Genomic DNA, 13385 nt, shown 5'->3' with positions numbered 1-13385 from the left:
AAATGAAGCTAATGCAACCTCAGTAAAATGTTGCATTACGCCTTAAAAAAGTTGCATTAAGCCTAATGCAACCTTTTGTCGGGGGCTGCATTAGAAGCAGTTGCATTAGACCTAACGCAACCTTTTCAAGGTCTAATTCAACCATTTTTGAAAGTGTTGCATTTACTATTCAAATGCAACCATTTTGCATTCTAATGCAACTTTTATTATAGTTTAGATACAAAAATGCAGCCTTTTTACTCTAAAATGCAACTTTTCATATACTTAAATACAACCTTTATTATAATTTAATTAAAAACATGCAACCTTTTTCTAAACTTGATGCAACCATTATTATCATTTTACAGAAAAAATGCAACTTTTTTACACCTAATGCAATTTTGTAACACAAGTTAAATTGCTACTAATTAATATACATTCAATCACAATTATATTAAAACAATAATAACATAGATATCATTAAGAGTCAAATGATCTACTTTAACATACTTGTCCAAACTCAATACAATATAGTCAATACAGAGTGTCATTGCAATAATATAAATAAATGAAAACATTCTACTTAACTCGATTTCCAAGTGATAGTTTTATAAAATTTCGCATCATAGCTTCCAACTTCTGTTGCTGGCGATAAATATAAGATGATTCTGTTATAGATACAAGTTCAGCATTCCTCAAGAAAGGCTTCATGAACTGGAAGAGGTCAACAAGCAAACATTTGGACTATGGCCACCTCTTTTAAACATCTCCACTCATAATCTTGGCATCAAACTTATGTCACTTACTAAGTTCACCCCCACAAAGCTGAAAAATGAAGACCATTTTGCCAAACATCAGACACAAAATAACAAGTCTCTAATATTTTAAGAAAAAAATCATTTATAGTCACTTAACCTTAATGTAGAAACTTTCAAAAGTTGTTGATGACGGGGGTAGCTCAAACCTTAATAAACTGATTAGAGACACAACAGCTTAAAAGGTTAAAAGGTTAAAAGGTTCAGAAATGTTCCAACGGTCATGAACAGTAAAAAGGACAAGCACAGTGTCCTGTCACATCAACACTTAACGTGTGAAACCTCCTGCCCAGCTGCAACCAGACCATGTGGGAGAGCACACTCTTTTACCCGCAGGTCCAAACCCTTCAACCCCTAAATGGGTAAGTCCTCCACTGCAAGCATGGTTCACTAGTCCAGAGCTTCTCCTTTGGGAGATGCCTTTCCCTATAAAACATAAGTCAGGTCCAGCATTCAACACACTCCAGATCAGTTGTAATCTCACATGAACTTCTGATCTCTCTCTTCTCCCTCAAGAACTTGTTCATTACAAGTTCTCTTCTTCGCTCACAAAATACAACTTCCGCGATCACATTCTGGGCTGGAACCTTTTCAGCTTAGAATTAGCAAAGAACAATAACATTACTAGTGAACCTCTCTCTACGTTTTGCAAACGTGGAGGGACCCCACGACCTGCGTTAGGCTAATCGAACCCCTGAACCCTTTTACCCAGAGATGTCGCTACAGGCCTTGGTCTTGTATTCGTTGCATCAACAAGTTGGCGCCCACCGTGGGGCTACGCCGCTAACTTTATCTTAAAGACCAGTTGTGTAGCTCCATTTTCTCTTTACATCATGTCTGAAAGCGAGTCTCTCGGTCAGGTAAATCAGGTGCCTAACAACACCGATTTAACACCAAATTCGGGTCGGATCTCACCGGTCTTATCTACACCTCTTTCTACTCCCGAAAGTACTCCAACGGGATATGTTCCTAGAGTTCACTTCTTTTCAAACACAAACCCATCTCGGTCAGGGGTTGCACCTACTCAAATCGATGTAATGCATATACCGGAACACATAGATCTAACACTTGAGGGAGTAGCTAGAAATTTCTTACATGAGAGATTTTTTCTCAACTAGCATGTGAGCTTAGAAAGGGAAAAAGAGTGAGAATAAGACTAAATTATGAGGATTCTAAACCCTCATTATCACCTGGCCCTCCATCTCTTCCTTTTAGCAGCTCACGTTCAGCCACATCTTGCCTTGAAGTTGGTCCTAGTATGACAGACCAACCACTCAAGCCTTTAAGCTTTTGGGAGGCCGAGTCCAACCGCTTTTCCCTTATTTACCTACCAACCCGTTACAACCGGTGCACCTATGGGGCATAAAACCACTCTTGATCAATTATGGTAAGTCACCAACTTCAAGTGTTCTCCCTCCCATTGCTACTTCGTGAAAACAAGCCATGGCCACCCTGCCTTCGGCTCGTGGTATGGTCATGAACACATCCATGGGAATGCCTTATACAGTAAGCCTTTAAGGCTTTAACCTTTTGACACAGATGATGACATCTTTCATGAGTACCATCAGAAAGCCTTTAAGGCTTTAACCTTATACCCTAGCTGATAACACGGATGATGGAAAAAAATTTCCTTTGCAGCACGTGAAAAGTGGATGATGACACAGAAAGCCTTAGGGCTTTGACCTTAATTTCATCAACCAAGTGCCAACCACTCACCAGGGTACCTCAAGCGGTTACCCAGCTTCAAGGGTAGTAGAAGACCTCTCAAAACCCTACAAGCCTAACAAACTTGTCTTGCTTCTCCCAACAAATCGTTGATTACAAGTTTCAAACCCAGATAAAGATGCCATCACGGTACTAAAGACTACCTCCAAATCTTCGCCGGGATTGCAAGAATTGAAAAATGACCCAACTCCGAATGTTGTCTCATGTTCATGCAAACCCTTGAAGGGTTTTCACGCATATGGTTCAATGACCTTCCTGGACGAAGCGTTCAGACCTTTGACGATCTTAGCAAAAGTTCCCTATAACAACAGAGGCATGTCAATGACGCCACGATAATCTTCCAGACCAAACAACGTGATGATGAACGTCTCAGAGACTTCATCGAAAGTTACAAGAAGAAAGATTTAACTTACGCCAATGAAAAGATTAGGGTTGCAAGGTTCATGAATGCTAAATTCCAAATATTTCATAAGATACTTCAATAAATGTCTGCCCAAAACCCTTGAAGAAACACTTGAAAGGGCTGAAGCCCACATTCGAGGAGAATAAGCTGTAGACATCAAAGAACAAAATAAAAGACTCTTAACTGGAGCTTCTAGTATGGCTCTTATGACAAACGGTTCAAAGGTTCGGATTCCAGAAGGCCTGAAGGCCAGAACCCTCCAAGCCAAGAAAAAACCATAAACTTTACAGCCTTAACCAAGACTACATAAGAGATCTTGGCAACCGAAGGGGTAAAACACAGCTTCTGCCCTCCTCAACCTTTGCCAAAAAACAAAAGATTGGAATAATCAAGCCAGTATTGTGAGTTTCACGAATAGAAAGGTCACCATACCAATAATTGCTTCCAACCCAAAAAGAGGATCGAAAAAGCCGTCAACTCCGAACTTGCTCACTTGGTTAAAGTGAACATGGTCGACCTTGAAAACAAAGCTTTAACCCTCTCAACTGATGAAAAGCTTGAAACGCTTTAACCCTCTCAGCGACAATGAGCGTTCAAAGCTTCAACAGCCTGAATCCTCCAAAGTCATGCTTGAGAAATGCTTTAACCCTTTCAGCTGATGAAAAGCTTGAAACGCTTTAACCCTCTCAGCGACGATGAGCGTTCAAAGCTTCAACAGCCTGAATCCTCCATCGAAGGTATCGCAGACATACCTACCAAGCCTTTAGGCCAAATAACCCCTAATGTTTGTTCAGCGAAAGAACAAAGGGACGAACCGAACAACTCACTTTTGCGGTGATCAATATCCCTTCCAACTATGATATCATCATAGGAAGGCCAGGGCAAGGTGTGTTCGGAATGGCAATTGTAGTTGGTCAAGGCACTGTGAAGTTTCCCACTGAAAAAGAGATAGCAACCCTTCAACCTACCCAAGAAGCTTTTGTGGTTGAAGGGGAAAGCTCAAGAAAGGACGAAGACGATGAACAAGGGTTGAACATAAACCCAAAATATCCTCAACAGGGGATAAGGGTAAACACTAACCTTTACAATGAAATCCTCTCATACCTTGAAAAGCTGCTCTTGCACTCTGTATTTGCTTGATGCCCCGAGGATATGACCGGCATCCCTCATAGCATTGTTGAAACATGAGTTATGGATCCCACCTGATGTTAAGCCCATTATACAAAAGAAACGGAGTCAAGCCCCTAAAAGAAGCCTTGCAGAACGCCAAAAGATGGAAAAGCTTGTTCTAGCCGGAACCCTTCGAGAGGTCAAGTATCAATCATGGGTGGCCAATCCGGTAATGGTTTAAAAACCCGACAAGTCTTGGAGAATGTATATCGATTTTAAAGACTTGAACAAAGCACGCCCAAAGGATTGCTACCTGCTGCCCTGGATAGACCTCAAGGTTAACTTACTCACGGGCTTCTCGTGTTTTCTTGACACCTAAAAGGGTTGCCATCAGATCCTAATAAAAGAAGAAGACGAATAAAAACCGCATTACACACTGATAAAGGCATATTTTGCTACCAAAAAATGCCTTTTGTTTTAAGAAACGCAGGTGCCACTTATCAACGCCTGGTTGACAAAGCGTTTACCGAACAAACTGGCAAGAACATAGAAGCTTATGTTGAAGATTTGATGATCAAGAGCAAAACGGAATACCAAATGCTCAATGACATACAAGAAACCTTCCAAACCTCGAGAAAGATAAACATGAAAGCTTAATCCAGTCAAGTGCTCGTTTTTAGGGCACATCATGGGGAAACAAAGCATAAAAGCCAACCCTCAAAGGATGTGCTAACAAGAAAGACTTGGAAAGCTTACAGCTTTGAAGCGTTTTACCTCAAAAGGAAGCCTTCAACCAAATAAAGCAACACTTGGTTTCACTCCCAACCATTTCGGCTCCAGAAACAGGAGGAACGACCTCTATCTACCTTTCGATTGCTGAAAATACCATAAGTACGGCTCTAATCATTGAATGAAACAAAGTTCAGATACCCGTTTACTTTTTCAAAACTTCAAAGTTAGCAGAAATCAAATATTCTTCTTAAAAAAAAAAAACAAAAAAAAAAAAAAACTTGCTCTAGCCCTAGTCCAAACGGCTAGAAGGCTTCGAAGGTACTTTCAGTCACACACGATACAAGTAATCATTGACTAACCAATTAAGAATGTGCTTGAAAAACAAGAAAATTCCGGATGATTAGCCAAATGAGTTGTGAAACTAGGTGAACACAAAATCACCTATGTCCTGAGAAAAGTTGTCAAAGCTCAAATCTTGGCTGACTTCATCTTGTAAGTCCCTAAAGAAGCCATAACAGAAGTTAATACAACTGCAGCTGAACCCTCCAACCCTGATACCTGGAAGCTCTTTACCGACAAAGCTTCCAGCATTGAAGGGTCAGGAGCAGGGCTAGTTCTAATTGATCCCAACGAATTGGAATTCATGTATGCCTTTCGTCTTGAATTTCAGACTACAAACAACGAAGCTAAGTATGAAGCATTGATTGCTTGGCTCAAGCTTGCAAAAAATATGGGTGTCAAAAGGCTTCAAGTCCTCACAGACTCTCTCAAGCTTAGACAATAACATCTACATAGAAAAAGAACCCAACATGAATAAGTACCAAAATAAATCAAAGGAATCGATTAACACATTTCAAACATGCGCCATCAAATAAATTCCAAGATCTCAAAACAAGAGAGCTGATGCAGTAAGCAAGCCTGCATCTCTTACGTTTGCACATCTCACCAAGAAGATACTAGTTGAGGTATTAAAAATACCATCCATCCAAAAAAATCGAGTTTCAAGATGTGATCACCGAAGAAGGGCCAAATTGGATGACTCCCATTGAAAAGTTCCCAAAAACGATGAATTACCTAATGACCAGACTAGGGCTGAAAGGGTTCGTATCAAGTCAAGGCAGTATGTGTTACAAGGGTATATCCTTTAGAAAAAAGGATACCTTGCACCACTACTTCGATGCGTTGGCCCAAAACAAAGCCAATATCTGATCAAAGAGGTTCACGAAGGGATATGTGGAGCTCATTGTGGCCCAAAATCGGTAGTGTCAAAGTTGATGAACCTCGAACACTTTTGGCCTTCCATGCATCGAGATACCTCCGAACAACTGCGAAAATGTGAAACTTGTCAGTTACATGCTCCGGTACCCAAAAGCCCCAAACATGACCCCGTTCCCATCTCCTTGGCTTGGCCATTTCACAAGTGGGGTATAGACATTGTTGGCCCATCCCCACTAGCCAAATGAGGAGTCAAGCTCTTATTGGTAACCGTGAATTACTTCACCAAGTGACCAGAAGTAAAACCATTGGCAAAAATCTCAGGGAAACATGTCATTGATTTCGAAAGCATAATCTATCGTTTTAGGCTCCCAGGGGTACTAGTCATGGATAACTGGAAATAGTTTGCCGAGAAACCTTCTAGCTCTGATGCAAGGAGTTCAGAATAACTCAAGTATTCAGCTCGGTAGCTTACCCACAATCCAATGGCCAGGTTGATAGGATAAACCACAACATTGTTGAAGGGATTAAATCTCGATTAGGAAGATACGACAACAACTGGCTCGAATAGCTTCCCAATGTGCTATTGGAAATCCAAACAACCGAGAAAACAAGCCACAAAGAAAATACCCTACAGCCTAGTGTTTGGATCAGAGGCTGTAATCCTAGTTGAAATCGGAGCAACAACACAAAGAACAATTAACATCGACCTCAAGCCAAATAAGAAAGAGACGATGTTGAATTTGAAACTCCTCGAAGAGGCTCGTGATTAAGCAGCCATACAAAAAGCAAGGTACAAGCAAAACATAGAATCATATACAATACACGGGTGAAGCATGAACGCTTCAAGCCTGAGGACCTTGTGCTTCGAAACAATGAGGCCAGCAAGAAAGAAAGCCAAGGAAAGCATGGTCCTAAGTAGGAAGGGCCATACACTATCCTTAAAGCCTACAAAGGGGGATCATACAAGCTGGCAGGCCCGCAAGGCAAAAAGCTTCCCCACCATTGGGATGCCAAAAACCTTAAAAGGTTCCATGTTTAACCAAAACATGTTACAAATAGTTCCAAAAAGTTGTTCTATTCCGCTAGTAATCAAAGTACTTCGAAATGAATGAACAATGAATCAAAATTTGTCTTTCTATCCTATAATCAGGTTGAGAACCTAGCAAGAAACTCCATGGCAAGGGCCATGTAAGGGGATGAGCTCCCAGGCCACATCGCTCAATAGGTTCAAGGGTTGAATGGACCTATATAAGGGGTGAGTTCCTAAATCAATACAACTCCATGAGACTCATAGAAATCTTAAAAATCATGTCTCATAGACGGGTTTGAACAGCCTACACCAACTGTTCCTTAAGCCCTAACATTGGCTTACGAACCAAAAATACTCTAAGTGAATGTCATGCATAGGATAGAGGTTGTATCTTCTTGTTAAAAATATCATAAGGCTAAGTGACTGCAGCGCTGAACCCTTTAAGGTATAAATAACATAAGATGCACCACCCAAAACAAAGACAACATGCAAAACCAACGAAAACGCAAGGGAATAAATAGAACAACATAGCAAGATAAGTTAAAGATAGCAAGTGCCATACTTGCCATCAAACATAAAACATTGTCCACAAGCCTTCAAGGCTTTAACCACCAAAGGACCTAAACGGTTCCCTTAAAACAAAAAAGATGTCTAAGCAAACAACTCATAACATTGTTCGACAAGCTAAGAAGGCTATGAATTAAAGTTTCTTCTTCATTTGGCAGCATCAGAGATGATAGACTTTGCTGCATCATCCTTATTCGAAACCCCATCATCTTGGGTGCTTTAAGCCTTCCTCTTTTTCCTCCCTATGATACCCGCTGTCTCGGAGGCTTCAAGGCTTGAACCCTTTGAGCCCTCACCACCTTCAGAACACATTCCCTCGCTATCTCCAAAGCAAGGACGTTTCTTCGAGAAGGGCTTCAACACTTCATTACAAACAGCCTCATTAAGACCCTGGGGTTTTAGCTCCTGCAAGACAGGTAAAGATTTACCAAAACACTTGGAGACTTCACCCACATAAGGGTAAACCATATGCTCAATCTTAAAAATTATTCCCTTGAAGACTTTGAAGGCTTTGTGTTGAAAAAGAGAAGATTTTTTCTAAGGCTTCCTAGGTTCACAAATATTTATAACCAACAAACAAACCTTGGTGTCTCACATGAGCAAGAAGCTTGGTGTACACATCACCCAAGACTTTGTTGAAATCCGACGAATAGAGAAGATAGGTAACCACTTGCTGGAATCCATGCTCAATGAGCAGTTTATTATCACCAGTAGCCTGGGAAAGGGAAGCCTTTAACCCTTCCTTCTCCTCCAAGAAGGCTTCTTCTGAACATACAAGGCAGCCTTAAAGACCCTGACTTAAACCTTGTCAGCCTCCAAGCGTTTATCCAACTCAACCATATCAGTCTTATGAAAACTCCTCAAATCTTCAAACAGCAATGCTTTCTCCTCCTCAGCGTAGCCCTCAGCTTCTTTCAAAGCAACCACTAAAGCTTTCATCTCACAACCTTCTTACCCACTGCTTTACTCTCCTTAACAATCACCAAGGGCAACTCCTTGTATCTTTTTATTTTCCCTCAACCCTAACTTCCGGGTCGTCCGAATCCTCTATGTCATCACTCGGTTCCACTGGCTCAAAGGCCGATGGTAGTTCAACTCTCTTTAACATACGTCGGGTTAAACAGCGAATAGAAGCTTGGGAAGCACCGACCTTAGTAAAGCCTTTGACATTGGGAACGTTCACATAGCCTGAACCCTCGAACCTATGTTCAGTGCCCCTAACAACAACATCTTCGCCGGATGTAGCCTCGGCATCTCCAAACACAACATCAGATGTGACAGCACTCTTGATAAAGTCTAAGGCAAACATAACTGCAACAAATAAAATATAACATAAGCAGAAAATACAAAATATCATACCTTGATCATCTATCACGAGCACAGAGTCACGATCCGGCTTGTCCCATAACTTGCTAACATCCACCAACACTAAAAGATGTTCGGGAAGGGGACAAAGCCTGGAAGGACACCCCCTAATAAACTTCAACAACCATCTATCTCGTGTTTGAAAGGTTCAAGCTCATTCAAAACATCATAAGGATGCCTCCAAACAAACCCGAAAGGAACAATGGACTCAGAAATCCAGAAAAGTCGGTCCTTCCAAGAACAAACGGTAGTAACCATAGATGAAATTAAACACACATCAACCTGAGATGTTTCAAAGGTAAAACAATCGCCGTTCTTGGTCAACCGTAAGAAACATCGAAACAACAACGATGGGTCATACCATATCACAAGACCTCAAAGTGTAAAACCCTAGCAAGACCTTAAGGGTGTAACTGACCAAACGACACACGATAATACTCTAAAACATTCAGAACAAAGACCGAAAACGGATGACGCAAGTTGGAAAACTCAGCAATAAAGAGCAATCGAACCAACGGGACATTAATCGATTGATTTGCCAAAACCCAGAGCCACCGGATTAAACTTTAGATCGATCCCCCATTCTTTACAAAAAGCCTCAACTTCCTCTTGAGTGAGACAAGTTGTATCCTTCAAGCCTTAAAGCCTTCAAGCCTTAAAACCTTGAAGCCTATCACATCTACTATCATTCTGAAATTCAAATCTCAAAACTCAAACACCTTAAAGCCTTGAAGCCTTTAAGCAATAAAAAATAATGTGTAAAAGTCAGAAGCATTTGAGCTTACATCCCAAACACCTCTGACTTGGGGGGCTGATGACGGGGGTAGCTCAAACCTTAATAAACTGATTAGAGACACAACAGCTTAAAAGGTTAAAAGGTTAAAAGGTTCAGAAATGTTCCAACGGTCATGAACAGTAAAAAGGACAAGCACAGTGTCCTGTCACATCAACACTTAACGTGTGAAACCTCCTGCCCAGCTGCAACCAGACCATGTGGGAGAGCACACTCTTTTACCCGCAGGTCCAAACCCTTCAACCCCTAAATGGGTAAGTCCTCCACTGTAAGCATGGTTCACTAGTCCAGAGCTTCTCCTTTGGGAGATGCCTTTCCCTATAAAACATAAGTCAGGTCCAGCATTCAACACACTCCAGATCAGTTGTAATCTCACATGAACTTCTGATCTCTCTCTTCTCCCTCAAGAACTTGTTCATTACAAGTTCTCTTCTTCGCTCACAAAATACAACTTCCGCGATCACATTCTGGGCTGGAACCTTTTCAGCTTAGAATTAGCAAAGAACAATAACATTACTAGTGAACCTCTCTCTACGTTTTGCAAACGTGGAGGGACCCCACGACCTGCGTTAGGCTAATCGAACCCCTGAACCCTTTTACCCAGAGATGTCGCTACAGGCCTTGGTCTTGTATTCGTTGCATCAACAGTTGTAGTGCATGAAAGGAAGTTGCTAGAGCTGTCAAATTTTGTAATAACACAAAACAATATTAACTTGAAATAAAAATATGAGATTAAAGTGTTAAGAAGATGAACAAAAAATTACAGTTAGTTACCTGAAAGTTTGGACATGTCAAGACTGGATCAAGAGAACTAAGATTTAGTCAATCAATATGAAAGTTCTTAGTCCTGTAAAAAATAACTGATACCTGAATAAACCAACTGACCTGTGTAAGATTCAGGTAGATCAATTTAAGTAAGTTGGCTTTAAAAATCAGCTAATCACTTTACTGGTAGCATTATTGGTTCGGTTATAGGATACAATATATTAAACTTGATTATACACGATTAACCTGATCTAGTTAAGATTTCATGTGATCTTCAACATAAAAAGATGCATCCAAATCTCTTTATAGAATTTTGCCTGTATTTTTGTAAATGGCCTAACAAATTAAACAAAGTAGTGCCTAATGAAAAAACTATGGCTGAGTATGCCTAGGTGACAAAACATTGTTCAGAAAATAGAATCTACACCATGTTTAAAAGACATGTGAAAATATGAAAGTTTTTAGGTTGTCAAAGATAACTGATACCTGAATAAACTAACTGGCCAGTTTAAGATTCGGGTAGATCAGTTCAAGCAGGTCGAACTAAAAAAAGTATGCAATCGGCTTACCTGTAGCATTATCTGTCGGTTCTTCCACCTTGTTTTGTTGTCCTTAAACTGATAGAAGTGATTTTGCTTAAACAAACATTTGTGTACCTCACATAAGCTGCAACATTCAGAAGTAAGCATATTACATATCCCTGTAGTATCGAGTTTCCACATCAAACAACATCATGCTAGCATAAACACATATTCTGTTATAACATTTCAAAAGAAACCAAGGGTGTAGGAATCAGGTGTACCTCTGTACCTGTGGGACTGAGAACATACATCATACAACACTGCACATCTGTGGGACTCGAATTTGAATCTGTGATATGAATGTAATTAAGAAGTTAGCAGAGGAAAGAGCATGACAATGATTTGGTTATAATTTTTTATTTCCTATTTTGTTTTCAAGCAAGTATTCTTCATCAAAACTCCTCAAACATGATATATAAAAGCATTTCAACTAAGAGTGAGCAGGAATCAGGTTTACCTGACATTACCCGAGAACCGCACCGAAAATAACCGAGACTGAACTGAATTGTACATAGATTGGTCTTCGGGTTCTATAAATTTAAAAACTCATGTTTGATTAAGTCTTTGGTCCTAGCCCAAGGTTGAGCAAAATTTAAAAACTTAGATGAAAGTAACCAAAGCTAGTCTAGTGAGGACACTCCAAACAGGGGTGTTTTCAAGCAGGGGTGTCTTAGTATGTTAGTTCGTTTTAGCAGAGGTGTTTTGGGACAAAGGAAGCGAAAGGAAGCTCCAAGCATAAGTGTTTTAGTTTATCTTCACATATATAGATAATATATCTTTAGCTTAACTATTGGCACAAATACGCATTAAACAACCAAAAAATGCAAGTGTATTTTATAACTTTAAAAATACATAAATTTACTGAACTACATAGGTTAGATGTGAATATGTCATATAAAGAGCACAAAAAATTTCAATGATACTATGCTGCATAAATTTACTAGACTTCAACACAAAGATGTGATAAACCTCATGAAAACATACTGCTACATTCGAAACACATACAAATATTTTTTAAATCCAAAAAGAACTAACACCAATAGCATATGAGGATAAACACATTGGAATCAATTAGATTAGTTTAATATTGGGATCAATTAGACTAGTTTTAGAGTCGATCTCATGCTTGAAGAGCAATGAACAATTTTGTGCCAGACTGGAACCCGACTTGTACGCTTGGGTTCAGTCGTCGGTAATAACTTATATATGTGTTTTTGGTTTTTGGTTTCGTCTGACTCATTTGCACAACCTTAACCACAACATCCTTCTTTAATAATTATTTAGTAACGTCTCAATACATAGGCATTGCAAGTACAATTCCCTGGAATTCCAAGTTAGTTTTCTCTTGACTATCTGTTAAACAATAAATTACAATATTTTTCAACAAATAGCTTAAGTGTCAAAAGAGCTCCTTGATTTTCATAGTGGTAAGGTTTTTTTTTAACGGCAAATTTCCCTATCATATGTGGGACTTGAACCCAAAACCTCCCCCTCCCAGGTGTTTACCTTTGCCAATGGACCATCACCCCATTGGCTTCATGGTGGTAAGTTATCATGACCATCTTCTATGACACAAAAACAAAAACGCTAAAATCTAAAACTATGAAACCAGTTTAAGATTGGAACATTATTATGGTTCAATCCACTGTATATAAATTTGCCATTTTGGGGACGAATGAAGTATTGCACAAAATGCAACAACTATAAAAACCCTACAACCTCTTCCATCAAAAAACTTTCATCAATATAATTCAATAAAACATTGACCAGGAAGTTAGAGGGAAAATTGCATAAAAAGTAAGAAAAGTTTAGACCTCCACTTGATGGATTGGAACCTAATGTAGTCGGACTGAATGGCGATTTTGCGAGCAAGTTGTTTGGCCTCCATGCAGTAAAAGAGAAAACTTGCTTCATCTTCGTTTTCTCAATCGGAGAAGAGTAGATTTAGCTTTTGGGGTGGGGGCACGGTTAAGGTTTAGATTCCAGATACAGAGGGAATATAATTTAGTGGTAGGAAAAGGATAATTGATGAAAAGGTTTAGCGGGTATCGGAGGGAACCTAAAAATTTAGAAGAGGGGAATTAAAAATTTTTACTAACTTTTATCGTTAACAAGTAAAATATGTTAATAAAAATAAAAAGTATATATATATATATAGGGGGCGGTTCCCCTAAGAAGCCTATTTTGCCTAAGTTGCCTAAGAAGCAATCTACACCATTTGTTTAAACAACCAATGGACCAGATTAGATCCCTAATATTAAACTAGATAAGTAAACAAAATACAACGCGCGCGGGGGTATTT

General features: G+C 39.6%; 1 long non-coding RNA gene across 5 annotated transcripts; it reads right to left on the bottom strand.

The window, feature by feature from the left end:
• Positions 1-399: 399 nt before the first annotated feature.
• LOC110890200 lies at positions 400-13076 on the bottom strand. Of its 5 annotated transcripts, none has more exons than XR_004871203.1 (6): positions 12898-13076; positions 11541-11613; positions 11305-11372; positions 10512-11168; positions 895-10414; positions 400-804 (listed from the first exon to the last, which is right to left on the bottom strand). It is a non-coding gene; the product is annotated as an uncharacterized LOC110890200 (long non-coding RNA). The 5 variants fall into 5 exon arrangements; XR_004871202.1 differs by lacking the exon at positions 11541-11613 and having other exon boundaries at positions 10512-10604; positions 11072-11168; XR_004871204.1 differs by lacking the exon at positions 11541-11613 and having other exon boundaries at positions 10512-10534; positions 11072-11168.
• Between the last annotated feature and the right edge of the window lie 309 nt (positions 13077-13385).

This window comes from Helianthus annuus, chromosome 11 (genome assembly GCF_002127325.2).
Source record: "Helianthus annuus cultivar XRQ/B chromosome 11, HanXRQr2.0-SUNRISE, whole genome shotgun sequence".
Lineage (NCBI taxonomy): Eukaryota > Viridiplantae > Streptophyta > Magnoliopsida > Asterales > Asteraceae > Helianthus > Helianthus annuus.
The sequence above is the reverse complement of the archived record's forward strand: the minus strand, read 5'-3'. Positions and strand labels throughout refer to the sequence as shown.